This window comes from Lagopus muta, chromosome 5, assembly GCF_023343835.1.
Source record: "Lagopus muta isolate bLagMut1 chromosome 5, bLagMut1 primary, whole genome shotgun sequence".
In the NCBI taxonomy this organism is placed as follows: domain Eukaryota; kingdom Metazoa; phylum Chordata; class Aves; order Galliformes; family Phasianidae; genus Lagopus; species Lagopus muta.
In genome coordinates this window covers 48,469,067-48,491,104 of record NC_064437.1, presented here as the reverse complement: position 1 = coordinate 48,491,104, position 22,038 = coordinate 48,469,067, and positions in this window count along the sequence as shown.

Sequence of the window (22,038 nt, the reverse complement as noted above, 5' to 3'; positions counted from 1 at the left end):
AGTGATACTTCAAAGGATCTGAGTACCTTTATTACTGTAATTGTAATAGAACAACATCACCTGGTGCAAAACAATTAATTATGAGTGGTAATTCTAACAGTTGTTGAATCACATAGTTGAGATCAACATAAAAATTGCCTGCTTCAACATCCGGATTGCTTGCAAGAGCAACTACTGTAATAGTACAAAAAATAGATGTCAGGTGATATCTCTATGCTGAGAATAAAACAGGCCTTTGTGGCTTAAAAACTGAGAGTCCACTATTAGACTGATCTTTTAAGCATCCAGTAGCATGTCTGATGGAATACAGTAGCACTTTCTAAGGAATGTATAAAAGTAAGGTACGGTTTGTGCATCTGTTTGTACAGATGTATCTCTGTAGATTTGGAAGTAAGTTTGTGAAATCTGAAAATTTGGCCTTGTTTTGGTCAATTACTTATTGAACACTGGGAATAACAGAACTCCCTTTTTTATTTGGGCTTCTTCAGACCCAAAAGCATGGAACAAATACCACAGATTCATAGAAACACAAAACCACAGGGTATTTGGAGGTAGAAGGACCACAGGAGAGCGTCAAGTCTGAACCCCCCAGCTCAGAGCAGTGTTACCTAGACCTCAGGAAAAGTATTCAGTTGAGGTTTGAATATCTCCAAAGACGGAGACCTGCCTGGGTAAACTACTCTGGCATTTTACCACTGTTAGCAGAAAAAGGGTTTTCCTCATGTTTGAAAAGATAACACTAAGAAGAGTCCAGTTTCACCTTTTTACTACCCCCCGTTAAGGAATTTTCACATACTGATAAGTTTCCCTGGCCCTTCTCCAGGCTAAAATCAACCACTGGTCTCTCAGCTTCTCCCTTTATGACAGGCATTCCAATTTCTTAAACATCTTGGTGGCATTAGTACGCCAGTGCAGACTGAGAGAGAATGATATCCCACCCAACAGCTAAATGCCTGTTGAAATTATGAGATGCAGTGTTTTGGCTCCTCCTAGCATAAGATAGTTGCTGTTTTAATATCACTTATGCGCTAATCAAGGCCCGAGAAGTAAGACTGAAGTTTAGTAGAATATGCAGAGGCTGGAGTACCTCTTCGTTGTCAGTCTTCATGATATGTCAGTAATTAGCTCTATCTTATAGCTAGTCTTGAATGCTTTATGTCTTTTCTTGTACAACAGAGTTCCGTAGGTGGCTCCTTCCTGCTAGAAGTAAATGGCTGCTCAGAATTCACTCCCTTTTCTTCACAGCACCAGATACACATGTATTCCTGAGGGACAGTGGGCTTTTTGAGATCCTACTCTGAGTTTTACAGCTATTTAACTTGCTCATTAAACCATTCAAAACCAAAACTCAAAAGCCAGCCAAACTGCCCTGGAACAGCACACCCCCAACCAGGCGGTGACACAATGGGCGCTATACAGTAGCTGTACAGCACCCAGCTCATTACACAACCTAGCAATTAATGTAAGTTGCCTATGCTCCCTCCCCTCCTTGCACTTGCTCTTGAGAGATGACAATTCCTTCTCCTCATTCCTGTTCAGCTCAGTTGGAAAGGGGCCTTTGTGACTGTCGGCTTTCCTTTCCCTCCGCAATGCTGTAAAAGAGCTCTTAACTACTTCTCTCATCACTCCCTTCATGGGTGAAGTAGATTTAGCCCAGGCAAAGCACCAGCTGCAGTACCTCTTGGTCAACTCAGTGCACCTAGCAATAGTTTCCAGGGCAGAAAAGACATGCTGTGAGCTTGTTTAATGCCAGCATCCTTGGATGCGTGACAAGGACGCTATTGGAAGTAATGAACATTGGAGAAACGTAGCTATAGCAACACTAGTAGTCACAAAGCAAATCCCCACCATGACTGCATGGAAACTACTGTTACTGCCCATACAGAAGTGCTGATAAAGCAGGAACTCAAACTACAGCATGCCTGGCCTGCAGTCTTGCCACAACTAACATTACGCATGAAAGCATAACAATAGCAGACAGAAACTTAGATCACACACTCTGGGAAATATCAGGGAAACAACAGATCAAAAATTGTTGATTATTTGCAGGGAAATCCCAAATTTCACTTAGTTGGCTACAGATTTTACTGCAAATTTAGCACAAAGTCATTAAAGGAGCCATCTATTGATAACACTGTCACAGTGGTAAAGGAGACAGACAGAGCTTCAGAAGCAAGAATGGAACATTGGTCCGTTGCTGAGAAGTCCTGTTCCCATCCCACTTATTTTCTGCATTGAAACTGGGCAAAACTTGTAGTTGTGTACTCAACAGAAAAACAACCCATGCTTTCCAACATTTGTTGGAAACCTAAGCTCAAATAATTGAATGACTCTTGAGGAATTTTGACTTTCAGGAGATAAAAGAGAAACAAAAAGCTTTTTTATTGAAGTTAGAATAGCACTCTACACACTCTTTCTGAACTCCTGAGTTTCTCTTTTCACTGCATTTATAATTAATTGTAAGTCAACTTTCTTAATAACAGCATGCCTTGTCTACTGTTTTGCCATCTTAGAGGACACACACAAGCCATGGGAAAAGCTTATACACAGCATAACATGTTCTTCTTATTTGCATTCTTTAGTAACCATATATTCCCCTTCATTGCTGTATGTGAGTTAGGGTATATGTAGCAAATATCTGTATCAGTTATTAGGAAATTTGTGATGCTTCATTATAGGAAACAGGTATTTGATTTGACTGGGTAATTTCCATTATGTGTCCATGCATCTTGGAAACAGTAGAATGTTGGTAACGTATAATTTCAACAAGTAGAAACAACATAGTTATTTCACAGCTAGAAATTCCATTAGTATCTCCTAACTTGAACCATTTAGCACAGACTGAGCATCATGCCTTTCACTTGACAGCAATTTTAGATCAAAAGAACTAAAATTGTTCCTGTCATCAAAATTCCAACAAAGCCTGGGTTGCCAGCAGCAGTGAGATGACCACACCTCTCAGTTCAATACAAATGCTTTATTCCTTCAGAGCAACATTGCTTTGGGCAACAACAGCTTCCAGAGCAGTCCATGCCAACTCCTGCTGAGATTTTCAATCTCATGGAGACTTCACCACCTACTCCCATTCTCATCAACATTCACTTAGATCCCTAGCTGAGCGTGGGTGGCTGCTGGGTTATGTTCTCCTGCCAGACTTTGTCAGTAGCTCAAAAGGCCAGGTTAAATTACTCGAGGACTCCTCCTGTGTACTTGCATAATACTGGTTTAATTCTATCAAAGTATCTGGTGAAATTCAATTATCTCTTTCAAGTATTGAGAAGGACACAGAATAAGCCTGGAGCGCCATCGGGAAGCAAACACATTAGAACTATTCACTGAACAAAACTTTCCACCTTTCCCTTTCGTCAACAGTTTCCTTGTCTTAGTTGTTTGGTTAACAGGGCAACACATTCACACACCTGCCATCATCATCCCATTGCCAATTCTGATAGTGTAGTTTGAATTCTAGTTTGTTGTAAAGTCCTTGAGGAATTCAGTGCACAGCTGCACAATCTCCACCTGGTCGAGACTGTACAAAGTACAGTTTGGTCAAAGTACAGTTTGAAGACAGCTGAAGACATTGCAGACTTGGGCAGGAAGGAAAAGCTTTTGACAAGGCTGCTGTACCCTGCAGCTTCTGTCCAAGTTGTCTTAAAATCATTACAAAGATAGGGTTCTTAGGCCCATCACTGTGTCATAACTCTGCCATGAACACCTCAATATCAGCAAAATTCCCTTTTCCCACTTTATTGTTGATTGAAGAAGCTATAATAAGTTAGCCAATGCTAATCTCTAAACACTACATTTTGTTATGTTAAAAGCTTAAAGGCAGTCCAAGTAGCTTTAGGCTCATGCTGCATGCTCACTGTGCCCATGTAAATACCTACTAACTAGACCAGCTCTCAGGAAGGACCCTGTCCATGTGTAATTTTGTGTTTGTGTGAAAGTGAGGCTAGGACTAATAGAGTACTAGGGGAAAGAACAGTGACAGTGACCTGTCAGAGGGGAAAATCACCCTGTGAGGACGTGCTTGATGGATCCACTGGAGTGAATTAGGTCACCTAGTGCTGTCACAAACAATAGGGCCATAGCTCATACAGTGAATGGCAAGCAGCCTCCCATATGAATGTCTTCAGACAATTGGCTCTGCTAATAAGGTTACCAGCAGTGATATTACATGTCACAACATCACTGCAGACATGAGCTGGAACGGGAGAGGAGGCAGAGATTTGAGCTGAAAGCAGGCAAACTGAAGCCTTAGAGTGAGTCTTTCCCCCACATAGCTAAGAGAAGATCTGCTTTGGACTTGACAGATTTCACTCTGAAAAGCTGCTTTGTCCTCTAGACTAACTCTTTTTTACCAAAGTATAAAATGTCAAATAGGCTCAAGCAATGGTCTGTGATTCTTCAAACTTACCAGTGACTTTAAGGTCTCAGTTCAGGAGTCTTCCAGAAGTCTTGAATTTCAGGAACTCCTGTGTATCCACATTCTGGATTCTCAGTCATGGCTGGAACCATAGCATAGCCTTCATGGCCACTTCCAGAAGATTTGACCACCATTTTAATGATTTCCTCCTTCTACATCCATTCTTTCCCATTAGAAAGTCCTAATAAAAGGGATGGAAAAAAAAAAAAGATTGACTGATAACTTTTCAGACTCTTTTCTCTTTATCAAAAATCTCACAAAACCCTTGGCAAATGCAGGAAATCCTTTGATTATTGGTCTTTTAGGGAATATACCATTCCAACAACAAATAAAAGATACTGGAAGAAAATTGTATCTTTGTTCGTTAACACTTGGTCCATCTTGTAAAGCTGCAAGAATGTTGTGCACTAGATCCAACAAGTGCACTTGAAAAAAAGAGAGAACAAAGGTAACAGTTTTTATCTTTCCAGAATTAAAAAGTTATGGGAAAAAATGGGAAGACTGACACACATACATCTGTATACAGGCCCAACAGGATAATTCAACTTTCAAGAACAGAATTAGTCATAATTTGACATTATTTTCACTATTCCAACCATCACTCCCTTAGGAATTTCAAGCTTTTGGGTATCTAAACTATACAGTCTTCCATGTGCATCATTACAATATTACATTTTTTGATTTTTTACTTTTCTGATTCTGCATATGAAATCAATAGAAATTTATCATGGCTGTGGTTTACCTGTTTCTTGTGGAAATCTTTTTAAAATTGATTTATAAATTACCTGAAACTGAAGGAAACTACATTTATTTTGGAAAGCCCATTTTTGTTATTACATAACTTTTTCTGCTAGAAAAAGAATATTTCTTGAAAATGTCTGCCATCGATTTTTTTCACTGTAAAAATGGAAATCCAAATCTCCTTTAGGTTATCGTTCGTTATTTTTTTTCACAGTTCTAGTCCAGCAAGAATTCTTTTCTTGTAGAACTCACACCACGAAGAGAGCCGACGGCAGATGGAAGCACAAGGTTTGTGATTCTTCCAGTTCCCACCAGATGTCACCAAGCTCTCAAGGATCTCTGGAGCTCGGGCAGCAAAAGCTTCCTGCTTAAGCGCCCAGTTGCAAACGGTGTTTTTCTCTATAAAAGACAGCAGAGCAAAACGGCTAACCTAACGGTCTTAGGACCGAGCCCTTATTTATGTCAGTGGCCAAAGCACTGCTGAATTGATACTGAGCCAAAATTGCTATGATCTCACTGCTGTTGGGTAGTTTGATCCAAATGGACTCAATCTCTGTGTTCCTCCTACTGGGTAATGTACCACCACTTTCTCTCTCTCCTCTACCTGAAATAGCTGTCAGAACAGGTAGGAGTATAATAACATGCACAAGAAGCAAGTTTGTGCCACTGCGTGGTTCGCTTCTGAGTTTTACTGAGTGCTGAGTGCTGTGGTTTCTTGCACAGCAGAAATGCCTGAGGTCTCACTACTCAAATATGTGTGCTCCCAAGAATGAGCCAGCTTGCCAAGAGGCTCTCCTCAATGCATCCCAGTTGGCAGAACTGCACTCTAAAGACTGCCATCAGAGGAAACATTCAGTCTCCAAGAGATTAGATGCGCAGACTAAATAGGATGAATAGAAGTTGACAAATATCCAAGATGTATGTCTGAGAATGAAGAGGCTGTACTGGAAATGAATGGATTTTAATGAGAGAAGAGAAGGAAATTCACCATGAATTGCAGACATCTATTGTCCCGAAAAGGCATTGTTCCCTACGGCCTCAGAACAGACACAAAAGGCACACATTCCATGAAGTATTGTTGGGACTGGCTTGACAATGGCAGCTTGGGCCTGTATAGTACCTTTCACAGAGGGCCTCAAATCATTTCTCTCCTGAGAGGCTGGTAGCATTATCCCTGGCTTTTCACAGACAGTGAAATACACTCTGAGACAAAATGACTTGGCCTCATAGTGAACAACTCCCAGAGCTGGGAAGTGAATCCTGGTCAGTATAAATGAACCTCTGGCCTAGTGCCTTGTTTCTGTAATGCTGCTCTTGGGGAAGCGAAGTTGCTCATTTCTATTGCACCAGTGCTCCCAAATGACATTGTAAGGAAGAGCCCCTTGTTGATAAGAATAGCAAAGCCTGTTTGTCCAAAGTAACTGGGAACACCGTGCACAATTCTCCATGCAGCATGCACATCAACCAAGGGGACACAGCAAAATCTTCCCCGTATTTGATGCCCAGGCAAGCTGACACCAGCCACAGGGTTATTCAGATAGAATGTAAGACTCACTTGCCAGTCCTGAGATTCATCAGATCATCCTGGGCTTGCCTCCTGTCCAATTTAGTTGTTAGTATTACATATGCCTCCTGGCCTACCAACACCAGCATCCAATCTTCAGACAGAATTACCTCACTATTAAGGTCTGAGTTGTCACTGAGAGTTGTGGCTGTATGTTAAAAATAGCTCATAACTGCACACTGTACACACATAAATAATTCATGGCTCCACGAATAGTAGCTCTGATTACAGTTGTCTCAATTCTGCTTTGCAAGGAGTAGAGAGAAGCTGTGGTCCCAGCCTGGGGTTTCTCTACCATTTTTCCTCCATCACCAAACATGATTTTTACTGTTATCACAAACTCCTATTCATGAAGTGGCTTCAGCTGGATCAGTGACAGTATCAGAGTATTTCCAATGCTTTATCTCTGACAGAATAACTGTTTCTCTGTCTGCCATAAATATCTTGCTTTGACACAGGTGCACAGGTGCACACCAACCTTTAAAAGGCTGGGTAGACATTATAACCCTTCTCCTTCTGATACAGAATCAAGTCTCCCTTCTCTCCCACCCATCAGCACTTTTTGTCATGACTGTCCATGCCAAACCCTGCATACACACACGAATCAGAAGTGACTATGTGAATTGCTACCTTGGAAACATAAACCTCTGCCACTTACAGAGCATGGCTGCTCCCCTCTGCAGACATGATCACAGCTGACACACTCAATTTGCTCACTCGCCAGCCAGTCTTGATCAGTTTGTGATACAGGCCATGCTGCTGCATCTGCACTGCTTGCAAATTTTAAATTAGCTTGATTTAGTAATTTAGATTTTGTAATTTTGCAGCTACTTGCATTGCAATCAGATCCATGACCATGATGTTGATGTGAACTTGAAGGGCATCTGAACATTTTGGCTGTTTTTTGGCTAGTGGGAAATTCTCAATTTTGGGGGCTATTGCCATATCTTTGGGAGGAATTCAAGCCATAAAGAAGAAGCAAGGTAGCAGAACTCTGATCCATTAGACACTAACTTCTAATCTAAAAGTATTTTACTTCTGAGTGTTTCCTTGATACAATCGTCTGCTCAAGACAGTCGTATTTCTCATTTGTTAATTACAGCTGGCCTTATTTTTTTTTTCTTTTTCTTTTTCAATTAAAAAATAGATGAAAGGAAAAGAATTTAAAAAGAAATCAACAATGAATTTCAAAATGTATCTGAAAAGCCAAAACCTCTTTGGTTTCCCAAAATGTAGACAAAGCTGCAGAGGCCCCCAGGAAGAATTTTTGTTTCCAAGTAGTTCAATAAGCAATTTGAGCCAGGGATGACTTTAATTCTTCTCTAAAAAAAAAAAATTCCTTAGAGGGCAACTAATCTTGAATGGTTCTGCCACAGTGAATAGTAATTGAGAGAGATCTATTTCACATATCACTGCTACGTCATGCTCCCAGAAATAGGTGAACCTATCATCACTTGGGTTTAGAAAGCTTGGTTCTGCTATCAAGAGGCAGTCCTGCTAATTGCCTGGCCTTAAACAATGGGAGCTTACAAAACAGAGTGAGACTGATATTTTACATGAGCGGATTAGTGATAGGACAAGGGGAAATGGTTTTAAACTAAAAGAGGAGGGATTTAGATTAGTTGTGAGATTGAAATTTTTCCTCAGATGATGGCAAGGCCCTGGAGCAGGTTGCCCAGAGAATTTGTAGATGCTCCATCCCTGGAGGCATTCAAAGCCAGACTGGATGGGGCCTTGGGCAGCCCACAGCAGAGGGGTTGGAACTAGATGATCTTTAAAGTCCCTTCCAACCCAAACCATTCTATGATTTTATGTTCTTTGCCCAGATTTTAGCTCTGCTGCCTATTCCAGCACAAAAAAAAAAAAAAAAAGCATTCTGAGCACAGCCCCTTAACAGAACATCTTATCTGAAAGAGCATCACTCCAAGTGGAACATCTAACAAACTCCAAATAGCTGCACAGTACTCGAAGTGAGAAAGGCAATGCTGAGAAACTTAGCTTAAGCACATCTAGCTGTCTCCATGCCCCTGCAAGGGCTAAGGCTGGGAGAGGGGGAGAAGTTATTAGTTTCAAACTATCCTTATTAACCAGACATTTCATTTAGATTGTATTTAGCACCTGCCTCCAATTACCTGTCTTCAAGGCCCATGTGTAACAGAAGCTGGAGCTCTGATTAAATCCATGCTTCGTACTAGTGAGCCATTAAGCCAAATCAAGGCTTGCCGCTCCTTTGAAGGAGATCATTTGTCTTCATTAGAAATGGCCATCCTTGATTGCCCTGACAGGAGCATCTCCCTGCAAGATAATAAGGCCTGTTATTGTCGAGAAGTAAAATAATGTATTGCAGCTCCCTGGAGAGTGATTTGTATTTATTAATGTTCTCACAAATTACTGTACCTTGATAAATACATGACTGTGACAGGCAGCAGGGGTGCGCTGCTCATCATGGACATTGATGCAGGCTACTGTCTCTCAAATGATGAGATAGCAGCAGAATGTCAGGGAGCTGCTGCCTGCCCTTTAATGATGTCTTAGATCAGTGAGGGCATGATGGACAGAGACTTAGCCAGGTCGTGAAAACCTGACTAATCACATCTCTGACTGGATCTGAATCTTCAGTCCAGATACAGAAGACTGGAAAAAAAAATCACTGTCTTTGCTAGTAATATAACACTCCGTATTCTCATCCATTACTTCAGTAGTGGGAAAGCAGAGGAAGAAAAAAGTAAATTGACTTGATCATAATCACTTGGAAAGCCAGGAAAAAGGCCAGATGAAGAATTCAGATCTATTGAATCTACCACTTGGCATAATGAAAACTATACAAATCCCACTGTAAATTTTGTGACAATCATAATCAAACTAGAATTAGTGTAAATTGTTCTACAATGTTATCATAAGAAAACCACCTCCAGGGGCCTTGCAAATGGATGACAGGAAGCATACAGAAGATTCAGATTAATAGCTAATATACAATACCTAGTATAGGGGGTCTGTTTAGCCAATCCTGGGATTTCAGCTCTAGATCTCTTCCATCTAGCCTCCCTGTAATCCGGAGATTCTAGTCGGAGACATCATCCAGTTCTGCCTGAAATAAGCTCTTTCAGTATCCTGCCTTTAAGATAATTTACAGCTACTATGCCATTTTACTTTCTGAGGCAACATGGTGTCAGAAAACTACATCTCTGCGCTCTAGATGTGCTTTCATTTTTATATAGATTGGCTTCTTTAGCTATAGGGATTAGTACATCAGAACTAATAAATTAGTTTAGTAAAAGGAATCTGTAAGTGATATTTCTAAAACTTTCCATTTCAGCTTTAGTGGGCAATTAGTCTTGTTTTCCTCAGTAATTCTGCACTGGGAACATAATAGAATACTTTTATCTTTTGCCTCAATAATTTTGCCTTGCAAGAAGTGCTGGAGTCACAATAGAATACTTTTATCTTTTGCCTCAAAATGTGCAAGGATATTTTCCTTGGGTTCCACATGCATTGTTTTTAAAAAGTGGCTCACTATGGCCTCATAAGCAGTGGAAATCTTCTAAACTGAGGAAAAGTGGATGAAAGTGGGTCAAAGGCTTTAGCAATGCAGATGATGGTGAAAAATGGGGAAGTAGTAGGTGGGCACTTGAGCACCCTAGATATTACTGACTATGCCCAAAGGGAGATTAGTATATATTTATGAGTCCTTGAAAAAAAATGAATATGTATGTCAATGCACTGGATATGCATGTCTCAAATGTTCAAATGCAGAACCTGAACACTATGAGGGTGTGCTTGCTTGTCAAGTCACCCAGTGTGTATCATGAGGAATAAAGGAATGCTGCTTTCTTCTACCACATTGGAGTTAGAGTTTTCTTCCCAGATTTCAGATGAAAATTTGTGCTATCAAACTTCTATTTTAGCTATTTTAGCAGAATTCTAATAGGGAGGTATGATCCTGTTCACTGCCAGTAGAGGAAGCTGAAAGAAGGCAAAACTTCAGAATAAACTCAAAAGGGATATTCCACTGACAACTTAGGATGTAGCCAGCTCTTGCTCATTCCTCTGTATTCCTAAGTCAAAGTTCTCTAGGATAACACTGCCAGTTTTCCTAAGACCAGAACAAAACTGAGATACTGATACAGTAGCAGGGACTTGCAAAAGCCATATAAGATTCATGTTCTAACTGCTCCAAAACAAAGATGGGAATCATCCACACAGACAAGGTTCATAGCCAGTCATAGCCAGCTCGAAAGGCAAATGGGATCCTGGGCTCCATCAGGAGAGGGGTGGCCAGCAGGGACAGGGAGGTGATTGTCCCTCTCTACTCGGCTCTTGTGAGGCCCCATCTGGAGTACTGTGTCCAGGTGTGGAGCCCTCAGTACAAGAAAGACATTGAGATTTTGGAAAGGGTCCAGAGGAGGGCAACTAAGATGATCAGGGGGCTGGAGCACCTCCCCTATGAGGACAGGCTGAGGGAGTTGGGCTTGTTCAGCCTGGAGAAGAGAAGGCTGCGGGGTGACCTCATTGCAGCCTATCAATACCTGAAGGGAACCTACACCCAGGAGGGGAGTAAACTCTTCAAAAGGGCTGACAACAGCAGGACTAGGGGAAATGGTTTTAAGTTGAAGGAGGGAAGATTTAGGTTAGATGTTAGGGGGAAGTTCTTTACTAGGAGAGTGGTTAGGCCCTGGAACGGGCTGCCCAGGGAGGTTGTGGATGCCCCGTCCTTGGATGTGTTTAAGGCCAGGTTGGACGGGGTCCTGGGCAACCTGATCTGAATATGTATGTTGGTGGCCCTGCTAGGCAGGGGGGTTGGAACTACATGATCCTTGGGGTCCCTTCCAACCCGGGTGATTCTGTGATTCTGTGATTCTGTGATTCATGGAGGCACCAGAAGACATGGTTTGCAGGGCCAATGAATGTAACAGTACCCACGGGGTGAGAAGAGGCCATTATCATTCAAATGAGCACAATCAGTAACACCGCACAGCATGTAAGAATTTTGGTCATACAAAGTTGTACAATCTTGTATTACTTACACTGCTGTGCAATGGGACCTTCTAGTGGACCCATCACATGCCTGTCTGTAAGATATTTTTTGGGCCTGTAATAGAATAAAGCACTTGGCTGCCAAAACAATTCAGCTGGTCTGTCTCATCACTGTCTCTAAAGCTGAGAGATGCTCAATAAAGAGAGAAGTAGCGGCCAGCAGGCTAGATAAATTGCTCTTTCAAACTGAAGCTTCAACACATTCTACACTCTGGATCTCTGATTTTAGTGCATCTTCACTCTTCTTTAAGCACACTCCTAGGCAGTCATTTGTTTAGAACTTATTTGTTAGTGACATTAGCCACATGAAGAAACAGTGACCTTCCAATTCTTCCAATCTCTCTTTAAAGCTCCCTTCCATGAAGATCTCTACAATACATTGGGCAATCGTTAGACAATTAAAATGTTCTCACAGCTGTTATAAGTGTCCCACTCTGTCAGTTCACAAGGAGTGTGAGTTTGCTACAGCCACCTCTTCAGAATATGATTCTAACTCATTACACCCAGCAGCACAAAAGCTTTTATTTTTGGTGATCAATCTGCCTTTCAAGCTGCTCACAAAAACAGCCAGCATTCTCTAACTACTGTTTATCACACAGATCCTGATTGTTTCACTCTCACCTTGTACATCTTTCCATGTGGATCACTTAGCTGTTGGTTTCCAACTGCTATACAGATGTCATAACAAACTACTTGCAGAATTTCCAGTGGAAGAGTTTCATTGCAATTTGCTGACTTCAACAAAGTAAGGAATGCCTGAAAACTATTTGCGGGAAAGTCTTTTCCCATAAGGACAACTTTCAAATTAATGAAATTAATTCATTAATTATTAATGAAATTAATAAATACTCAATAATTGGTATTCCTTCACATAATGCAGCATATACATGTATTCAGTTGAACAGATGCATGAAATAGTTTAAATATGTCGTCTCATAAATATATAACATAATAATGTATATTTCTGAAGTGAAATTTTCTATAATCCTCTCTCTCTGTGCCAGTTTTTGAAATACAAGCGAATTATCACCTATTAATCTAGGTCACTAAGACTGTCACTATTACAAAACTCATTCTTCTAAATAGTATCAGTAGAAGTGCTATGGGAAGGCATATCTGAACATACATACCCAAAAGTATACAGGCGAATATTCATATTGTATGTTACCCCATCATCTGAGTTCTTTGGCACAAGAAAGTCAGACAACTGACAGGTTGGCAAGAAGTCTGACTCACTCTCCTTTAGACTGTCAGTGCCTAAGGAAGAACAAGCCTTCTGCTCTCAAAAGCTCCCTGGATTCTCCAGAATTTCTCATGGGCAAAGTGAAGTTTTTTATCTCTCTTGATGCGTGGCTGAGAACATCAGAAGCTGGAAGGTCTGGCAGAGGCATATTCCTTGGGATATAAGGTTCACATGGCATTGTTCACACCTGTATCAGTGAAAATGGGGTAGCGCTGCGTATCTTCTCCACACCACAGAATTCTGGATTTTTCTTCTCTTTGAAAATCTTTAAATTTTTAGTTAGAAATTAAGATTATAATTTAATTAGAAATCAGATTTTAATTTGAAATCTTTAATTAGACCATTACACCGACACTCTGTTATTTCCTTTCAGTCCTTTGGTATCCTGTCCTATTATCCATAAGACAAATGTGAATAAGGGTCTTGATGATTAGACTCATAGTGCAAAAAACAGATGTGAGAGCTGCAAACTGTATACATTATGAATAATATTACAATAACATCTTTAATCCCTCAATAAGAGCACTTTTTAGCATAAGGGAAGATAGATGGAGGGATTTTGCTGCTGTATTCAGAATCCCTAAGAATGTTCTTAAACTAACAAATGTAACGTGTCATTACATATTTGTACCTCGTATCTTCATACTCCACAAAACTTGCACTGATTTCCAGATGTTTTCAGAAATACCATTTCTGAAGAAGGATTCTTCTTATATGAATATATTTTTCTGTGACTTTAACAGCAACATACAGGGATAGTTGTAAATTGAAAGACAGCTGAAAATGCTCAACACCTTCGCACTTTAGCTGAGCATTTTGGGCAACACGTTTCAAGATCTTCTCACAGCAGCTGCCATGAGCTGGCAAAGTTCTGTTTGGAAAACCTTCATGTGCTGGATAGATTTGATTGGAAAAGCTTGCACGTGGACAGTAACAAAGAACACACATCCTAAGGAACTGGTGGGTTGACATGACAGTACTTCCCAGATATCTGGAGGATGCCTGCTCATCTTGAGAATGCCTAGGTACTTCTAGGGGACAGGCCTGATTCCTGTCTGTGATCAGAAGCAGCATGCAAGAGGCTTATTTTGTGATATTGTTGCAATTCCACCTCCAGACCCAGATGAAAACCAGAAAAGAAACATCATATTTCAGTAGCTGAGACACTCCATAAGTTTGGGTTATATTTGGTACTGAAATAGTGGGAGGAAAGAGGGGAGTGAGAGGAAGGGAGCTGGCAAAGAATTTTTTCTTGCTCCTAGCTAGACTTGGGTTACGAAAAGACATTTGCTTTCTTTTTTCGCCGTCTAATCTGATTTGTATACTTAACATGTATAACAGAATTTAGCACCACTGATTCCACGGCTCTTTGCTGACACTCGCTCTTGTGCTTGGGATTCTCTGGCAAATCAGCAATTGCACTCTTCTCCTCACAGGCAGCAGCAGCTGCCAGAGAAGGCTATGGAAGCCTAGCACAGCAGGATGAATTCCCCCTCTTGATTTTACTTGAATAAATCCAGGACTCTGGACTTACTCTAGATTACCCCATGGTATGTCAGATCAGAATCTGCTTTGCAGTACTTTCTACACATTCCACCGCAATGGGATGAAAGGTTGAGTAAACAGTGAAAGGTTGTGAGTACAGTATAAAGTGTTCTTGAGAAGATGTTTCAATAGGACTTGTGCTTCATTCTTAAAGGTGCAGGACACCTGACACACTGCTGAATAAAAAATGCAAAAACATGCTGGAGTAAATAAATGAGTAGCTTTTTGTGCACCAAGCTAATATCAGAAGTCATCATACTGATACTGATCAATCCAATTGTTCAGAACAGTGTAGAAAAATAAAGCACTTTAAGTTCCTTGAATTCCCATAGCAGAGTTATCATTAGCCCTCTCTGTACAAGTATACAAGGCCATGAGTGGAAGAGTTCTGTCTACCCGGTACATTGCCCAGTGTAATAAGTCTAGCATAAGAAAGAAACCAGATATTTAAACCAGATAATTAAAAAAATGGTTGGTAATGTGTAATAACTTTTTAGTATATAAGAGAGGAATGCACAGCCCACTGCTTCCCCTTCAAGTGACAATCCTTCCAGCAAGAGACAGTCTTCTTCTAGCCTTTCCCCCTTGATCTAGACTTAAAAATATCAGCCTAATCTTATGAGGAGAGGATAGGGTAAAAATAGGGAAAGTATCTGTCTAGGTCACAATTTAACCATCTTATCTGAATTTGTGAGCATGAGATTGGTGGGATCATCCAATCCACCTGAGTCCATCCTCTGCAGCTGTGGACAACCAAGGAAAACTGAGCTGGCAGATACATGCAGGCTCCTTTGCAATATTTCCAGGACTTCCAGAGTTTGGCTGGCCTGGAAAACCCCAGCCTGTCCTGTGGAGCATTAGCACAGTGCTTCCATTTCAGACTCCAACTGGAATGAAAGGTGATACAGGCAGCCACAAAAGAGAAGCACTATTAATGAAAAAGGGACCATTTGAACCCTGTTCTTCCAAGCAGCCAAGATGAGCCACTAAATCCATTTGTAAACTGGAAAGCTTGGAGTCTGCATCCATTTGGGTGAAATACTGGCAGGTGTATTGCTCTGTGATGGCACTGTCAAACGGAAAGATAATTGCCTCCCATTGGGACTGAGATTTCATTTTTGATGGGTGCTGTGTAGTCCCTGCCTTCTAAAATTAAGATAAAGACATGAAAGCATAAAGGATCTGATTCAGTAGATGTTTGCACTGGAGATATCCAATTACCAAAACCCTGGTCCCTAGCATCTTTTAATTTTATAGTAAAACTATTTCCCTTTTTCCTGAATTCTAAGAACAGCCAGGAAAACAAACAAACACACAAACAAAACAACAACAACAAAACAACAAAAACCACTAATATTTAACTCATATTTGAGGAGGTGGCTTAGGTCATATGTGACTCAGCATACCCCTCCTTGTTGGTAATAGTGTGACTATCAGCTAAAACACCAACTGACAGTGCAGTCCTTCTGTATGAGGGCTTAAATTTCTCCATTCCTTATTCTCCCAGACAGAACATTCTTCAGAGCTAAATATTGTAAACATCTTCTCCCAGAATTTCAAGCAATATATCTCAGTGTTGCTATATCCCATTTGTACCTTGAAGAAGTCAAGGAAGTTTCAGTCCTTAGCACTGTTCAGATCAAAAAGCAAAACAAAAAGCTATTTGTACCATTTGTATGTTTTATGTATCATGAGGAAATAATTCCTTAGGATTTCCCACATTTTATATGGTAATTGGCTGCTCTGATTAATGTCTGGTCATATGTTTTGAAATATAGGAGCCAGGGTTTTCTTTATATTACTAGATCGCAAATTAACTTCTAGCCTTTTCACTCGTACTCTGCCGAATCTAAATACCCCACATGCAACCAAAACATAATTGTAAAAAGTCCCCTTTTATTCTATTGAGAAGGAAATTTACAAATCTCAGCGTAGGAGGCCTTTCTGATCTGTAGTATTCAAAATTTAAACTTTGGTCTTCCTCCAATTTGTTTGAAAAGACCTGCAGGAATTAACAGGCATTAACCAGTCAGCCCCATTTCACAGCTTTTATCAGTTTGTAAATGAACTTCAAGACAGTTAATCATTCTCCAAGTGGGAAGCTCAGCGTCACCAGTGATAAATACCTATATTCTGTAACAAGGTCTATTTCCATCTGTGCTGAGACTTCCTAACAGCACATGTGGCAACTTGTGCACCACTGCATAATGAATTGGATTGGAGAAATTAAAAAAGGTTTTCACTCCTTTTATATACAAGGTGGGCACAGTGCCAGACCTGGGTTAAGGAAAGGTGTCAAGTTTCCAGAATTTTGTCATGATTCACTTCTACTAAAACAGAAAATGTGCACTCATATACACATGTATGTGTGAACATACATAAAACATGTTCTGCACTTTCTTACTTCAGTTGAAAATGGCCAGATTCAGGATGGCTAATTCCTATCTAAACCTTTTTTTTCAGGAGGAGGAGGGACGAAGTCTCTTCATTCACTTCCACAGACTTGTATTCCACAGAAGTGGGTCAATAGCACCAAATCAATAGCACCAACTTCTTCCAAATCCCACAAAGCAGCCATGGCATTATACATATTGTCTTCAAATTCATGGGATTCATCTGATAAAATTACAGCTGATAGAATTAATAAAGACAAACACTGCAGCATGATTAAGAGCAGATGTAGACTGAATTTCAGCCAGACTCACTTTTGCCTTTGCAGAATGATACACAGCCTAATTCATTTCTTCACCAAAGTGTTCAGGCATGTCTATGCAGTAGGGCTACATTAACTGTCAGCATGGTCTCAAGCATACTTCACATTAAGGGGACGAGTCAGTTACTACATTCTGTCCAGGAAAGCATAACAGCCATGTTGCCCCAGGGGAATGGTACAGGCAGGCAGCTCAGGTTCTACATACTATGTGCCCTAGCTCATGGTATTACCTGAAACTCCAGGAGAAAAGGAGTGTCTACCCCCTATGAAAGAGTGAGAAGGGGTGAGCAAGTAGGGAAGAATACAAAGAAGTTGCTAGGATATTCAAGTAGAAAATTAGAAAGGCAAAAGCCCAGTTTAAAATCAACCTGGCCACTGTAGTAAAAGAGAACTTTTTTTTTTTCTTCTTACAAATATATTAGTAGCACGAAGAGCGCTAAGGAGAATCTTCACCCTTTTCTGGATGCAGCAGGGAGCACAGTCACTGAGGAAAACAAAATGGCTGTTGTTCTTAACATCTTCTTTACATCTGTCTTTAATAATCAGACATTATCTAATAATATATATAAGATAAAACTTAAAAATAAAAAATAACTATCCTCAGAGTACTCTACCCCCTTACCTGGAAGTCTGGGCTGGGGAGCAGAATAAATCCCCCATGATTCAGGTGGAGACAGAGACCATCTAGGCTGTAACAAGTCCATGGGACCAGATGAGATCCACCTGAGGGTGCTGAGGGAGCTGGAGAAAGTGATTGCCAAGCCACTTTCCACCTCTATCAGCATTCCTGGTAAACCATAAAGAGGTCCTGGAGGACCAGAGGCTTACCAGTGTGAACCTCATATAGAAGAAGGGTTTAGGGTTAGGAGAATCTAAGAGAACTACAGGCCTGTCCACCTGACCTCAATGCCAGGGAAGTTGGGGGTAGGTCATTGCTCTCAGCTATAGGATGAGAGGGAATGGACTTAAGTTTTGCCATGGGAGGTTCAGGTTGGATATTAGCAAAAACTTCTCTGTGGTTGAGCACTGGAACGGGTTGTCCATGGAGGTGGCTAAGTCACCGTCCCTGGAGGGGTTCAATAAGTGTATGTAGTATGTATGTCAGAGATGTAGTACAAAGGTACTAAGGAATATGGTTTAGTGGGCAATGTTGGTGGTGGGCAGATAGTTGGACTAGATGATCTTAGAGGTCTTTTCCAATCTTAATGATTCTATGATTCTCTGATAGGGTAGTTAGGTCAGGGAGCTTGCTGTACTTATTCACATGTCAAGCAGTCCAGCAGGATGCCATGTAACTCTGGGGATGTCTACAACACAAAATGCAGCTAATACCATTAAAGCTGGTGCTTCTTAATGACTCAGTGTAAAATCTACATCAACACAGGCTGAAGTTGGACTGGGCTTTGAATGTGATAGTTGTTACTCAGCAAGACAGTTTAACCAAGCACCCTTTCTATGTGGCCTTATTGTTTTCAGTCACTGAATCTAGCTCATATGTTGTTAGCTTGGAATATCTGTAGCGCAGTACGTGTGAGATAATTACACACCTAAGATCTCTGAGTTCCACACCTGCAGTGCAAGAAAGTTCTTTGTCTAATTGTGTTATTAGATGTTAATACATGGTGAACATGGTGAATCTAGATTTACATGCTTTAACAAAACTCAGAACTTGAATATCATGTTCAGTTGTAGAAATATAAGTTTAGGCTCCCTGATAAGGAAACAACACCAACCTTAATAGAGCTTCACCTGATTTATCGCACTGTGTGAAGAGCACAAATTAAACTGCATACTGTTATGGCAGTGCTGGAAAGCAGTTATCCTAAAAATGGGACTGCTATTTACTAGATCTCAGTACTTAAAAATAGTGCATCAAGCTTAACATTTTGTACCCACTCTCAGTACAGTGATTCCCTCATGTTAAAATGAACAAACATTTCCCTCTATTTCTGGCTGGTGATATCTCTTGAAGAAATGCAGTAAAATGAAAGTTCAAAATTATATGGCAAAACACAGAGAAGTGATTTCTGAACAGTGAAAGCCATGCTTATAAACTGAAGCAACCACTGACTTTCAGCAGCACAGGGAAATCTCGTAGCTGCGAAGCATCTATAGAAACAAACAAACCCCACTTACTGTAAATTTAAAATTTTAATTATACCACACCAATTAAATCCATGAGATTGTTGGAAACACAGACTGAAAATGTTTCCTGGTCACTTTTTATACACAGCAACCTTTGTAATGAAGAAAAAGAGAAAAGAAATGGAAAAAGGAATGCTTATAAGTAGGCTGAGGGTATAAGGAGGAGAGAGAGTGAATGAGTGGGACCCAGATGGAGTGTCTCTTCCCTTTAGAATTTGTTGCACATGTCAGCATTTGACAAACCAATGGTATTGTTCAGGGCAGATCTTATTAATTACTGTTTAGTAGGTGGCAGATGATAGCACCCACAATTGCAACTGTCATCGTGTCACCAAATATCTCATTTCATACACTTGCCAAAGCAGTGGTCTTTATATTAAAAAAAAAGATGCACAAGAAATAAGTGATGTGAATAAGAAATATGCAATGACCTTCAAGGACTGCCAAGGGAATCTGCTTTTCTTTGAATTCTACGCCCTCTGATTTTCAATGCCCTAAGAACAGCCCCTTCTGTCCCTCTTTGCTTCTTGAGCTAACGGATGTCGCATTAGGGACAGTACACTTCACCATCAGATAGGCACGATAAGCTTTCATTCACATAAAACTGTACTGCTAATATAGCAAATATTACTCCACAATACTTGAATCTGAAGGTGGAATCCAAAGCAAATGATAACTTAGAATGCTATTGTTAAGATTTCCAATGTTTTGAATGGGGATTGTTCCCCCCGAAAGCAGATGGAAAGAGAAGTCATGTCAACCTATACTGATGAAAAGCATATTCCAATACTTTGGGTAAAAAAGCTCAGGAAGAGTTCATACAAAGGAAAACATTAGTCTCGCAATTACTGGCCAAGTCAGTGGCAGCCTGGATTATCTGCAGCAAACATGCCTGCAAGATGTGCCCAGAGAAATGTCAGGCTTTTCCAGCCTGCTAACTCATAAACATAATTCTTGTCAGTAATATTGATTTTTCACATGTCTATGCCAGGCTTTTTTGCTTAGCCCTTCTGTCTTCCACACAGCAAATGGTTTCTGCCACTGATGCATTCTGATACAAGTCCAGGATCAAGTTGGAATGTGATACCAATTCAAACCAGCATGCCCCACGGGAATTAAATCTAAATAGAACTCATGAGCAAACTTCAGCATGACCTTGTTCAGCATGCGAGAGGAAATATTAATTTCTAATATTGCTAATATTTCTCTGGTAATTGTGGTCTCTTTAGTTTTTGGAACAAAACTAATACAAAATACTGAGAGTTTGTTTCTTGGGTTTTGTGACAATAGGTCTTCTGTAGATAAAGCACAGAGTCATATGAGTCATATGATCTGGACTGCAAGTAGATTTCAGTTTTTGTATTCTCAATCAAAATCTGGTTATTTAGACACTCACCCATTACTTGCAAACCAGATGGGATGAGGAAGGAATTTGCATTGGCTGAAAGCTCATACTCTGGGAACTATTTGTTGTATTCACCTTTTTATTGCTAAGTTGTTCTTCCAGTTCTCAGCATGTTTTTTCTGCCATGTTCCAGGAACAACAAGAAAGATCTCCCATTGCACACTCAACGCATGAAAGTTTCCATGCTTGCAACCTAACCCCATAAAATCTCAGAAAAGTCAATCTGGTGGCCAGTGATTTCATTGATATTTACGGAGTGCTGCTTAGGTTCTGGTAAGCAGTTTCTTTACAACAAATTTCTCACTGACTGATCATGATGAACAACATCACATTCAAGCTTGTTTTTTGTCGTAAGATCCACACATGCTGCTACTGATGCCTGCTTTTACTCCTCCAACACATTGCCACATCCAGAACCCTGTGTTGCAGTAACAGGACTGCGGGGCCGACTTTTTTCAGGCAATAGTTTTTCACGCAATACAATTAGTGTCTCATAACAGAATGAAAAATGAGAGAACAGCGTGTCAATACCAGCTGCCTCATTACAGCACACTTTGTGAATATAATTCTATTTACATCCTCCTTGGCTTCTTGCTTCACTAATAATTTGATAAGAACCACTGTAACTTCCAACTAGACCTCACTTCTCTTTCAGGTCCCTTTTGTTCTGACGTCAATTTCTTTTAGTTCAGAGGCATAAGCACCCCCTTTAATATTCTGGGTGGGAGTAACACGACTCCCCTGCTGTGGCTATCAGGATACATTTAAAAACAGTTCTACATCTCTTCAGTATTTATTAAGTTGTTCCGTACCTCTGTCTGTATGAATTTGAGCATTATACTGAGATGAGCCACCTATAATTGTTTAACAACGCAGTGATTTCACAAGCACTCATACAAAAGAAAGGCTGATACATTTAAAAATACTTTTTCTTTCTCTTACTTTGTATTGAAAAGTTTTTTTGGAAATCTGCACATAGGAAAAAAGGGAGGAAAAAAGCAAGTTGTCCAAGTGCACAGACTGGAAATAGTTTTGGTTTGTAAGCACAAGGAGACATTTAACCCATCTTTGGGTGATACTAGGCCAAATGAAATACACTGAAAAAGAAAGCAGGGGACTTTTATACAGACAGTCCATACGTTCAAATGAACATGACCTGTAAAATCTGTACAGATCGCAGATCCCACAATGAAACAGTGAAGAGGAACTTTCATATGATTTT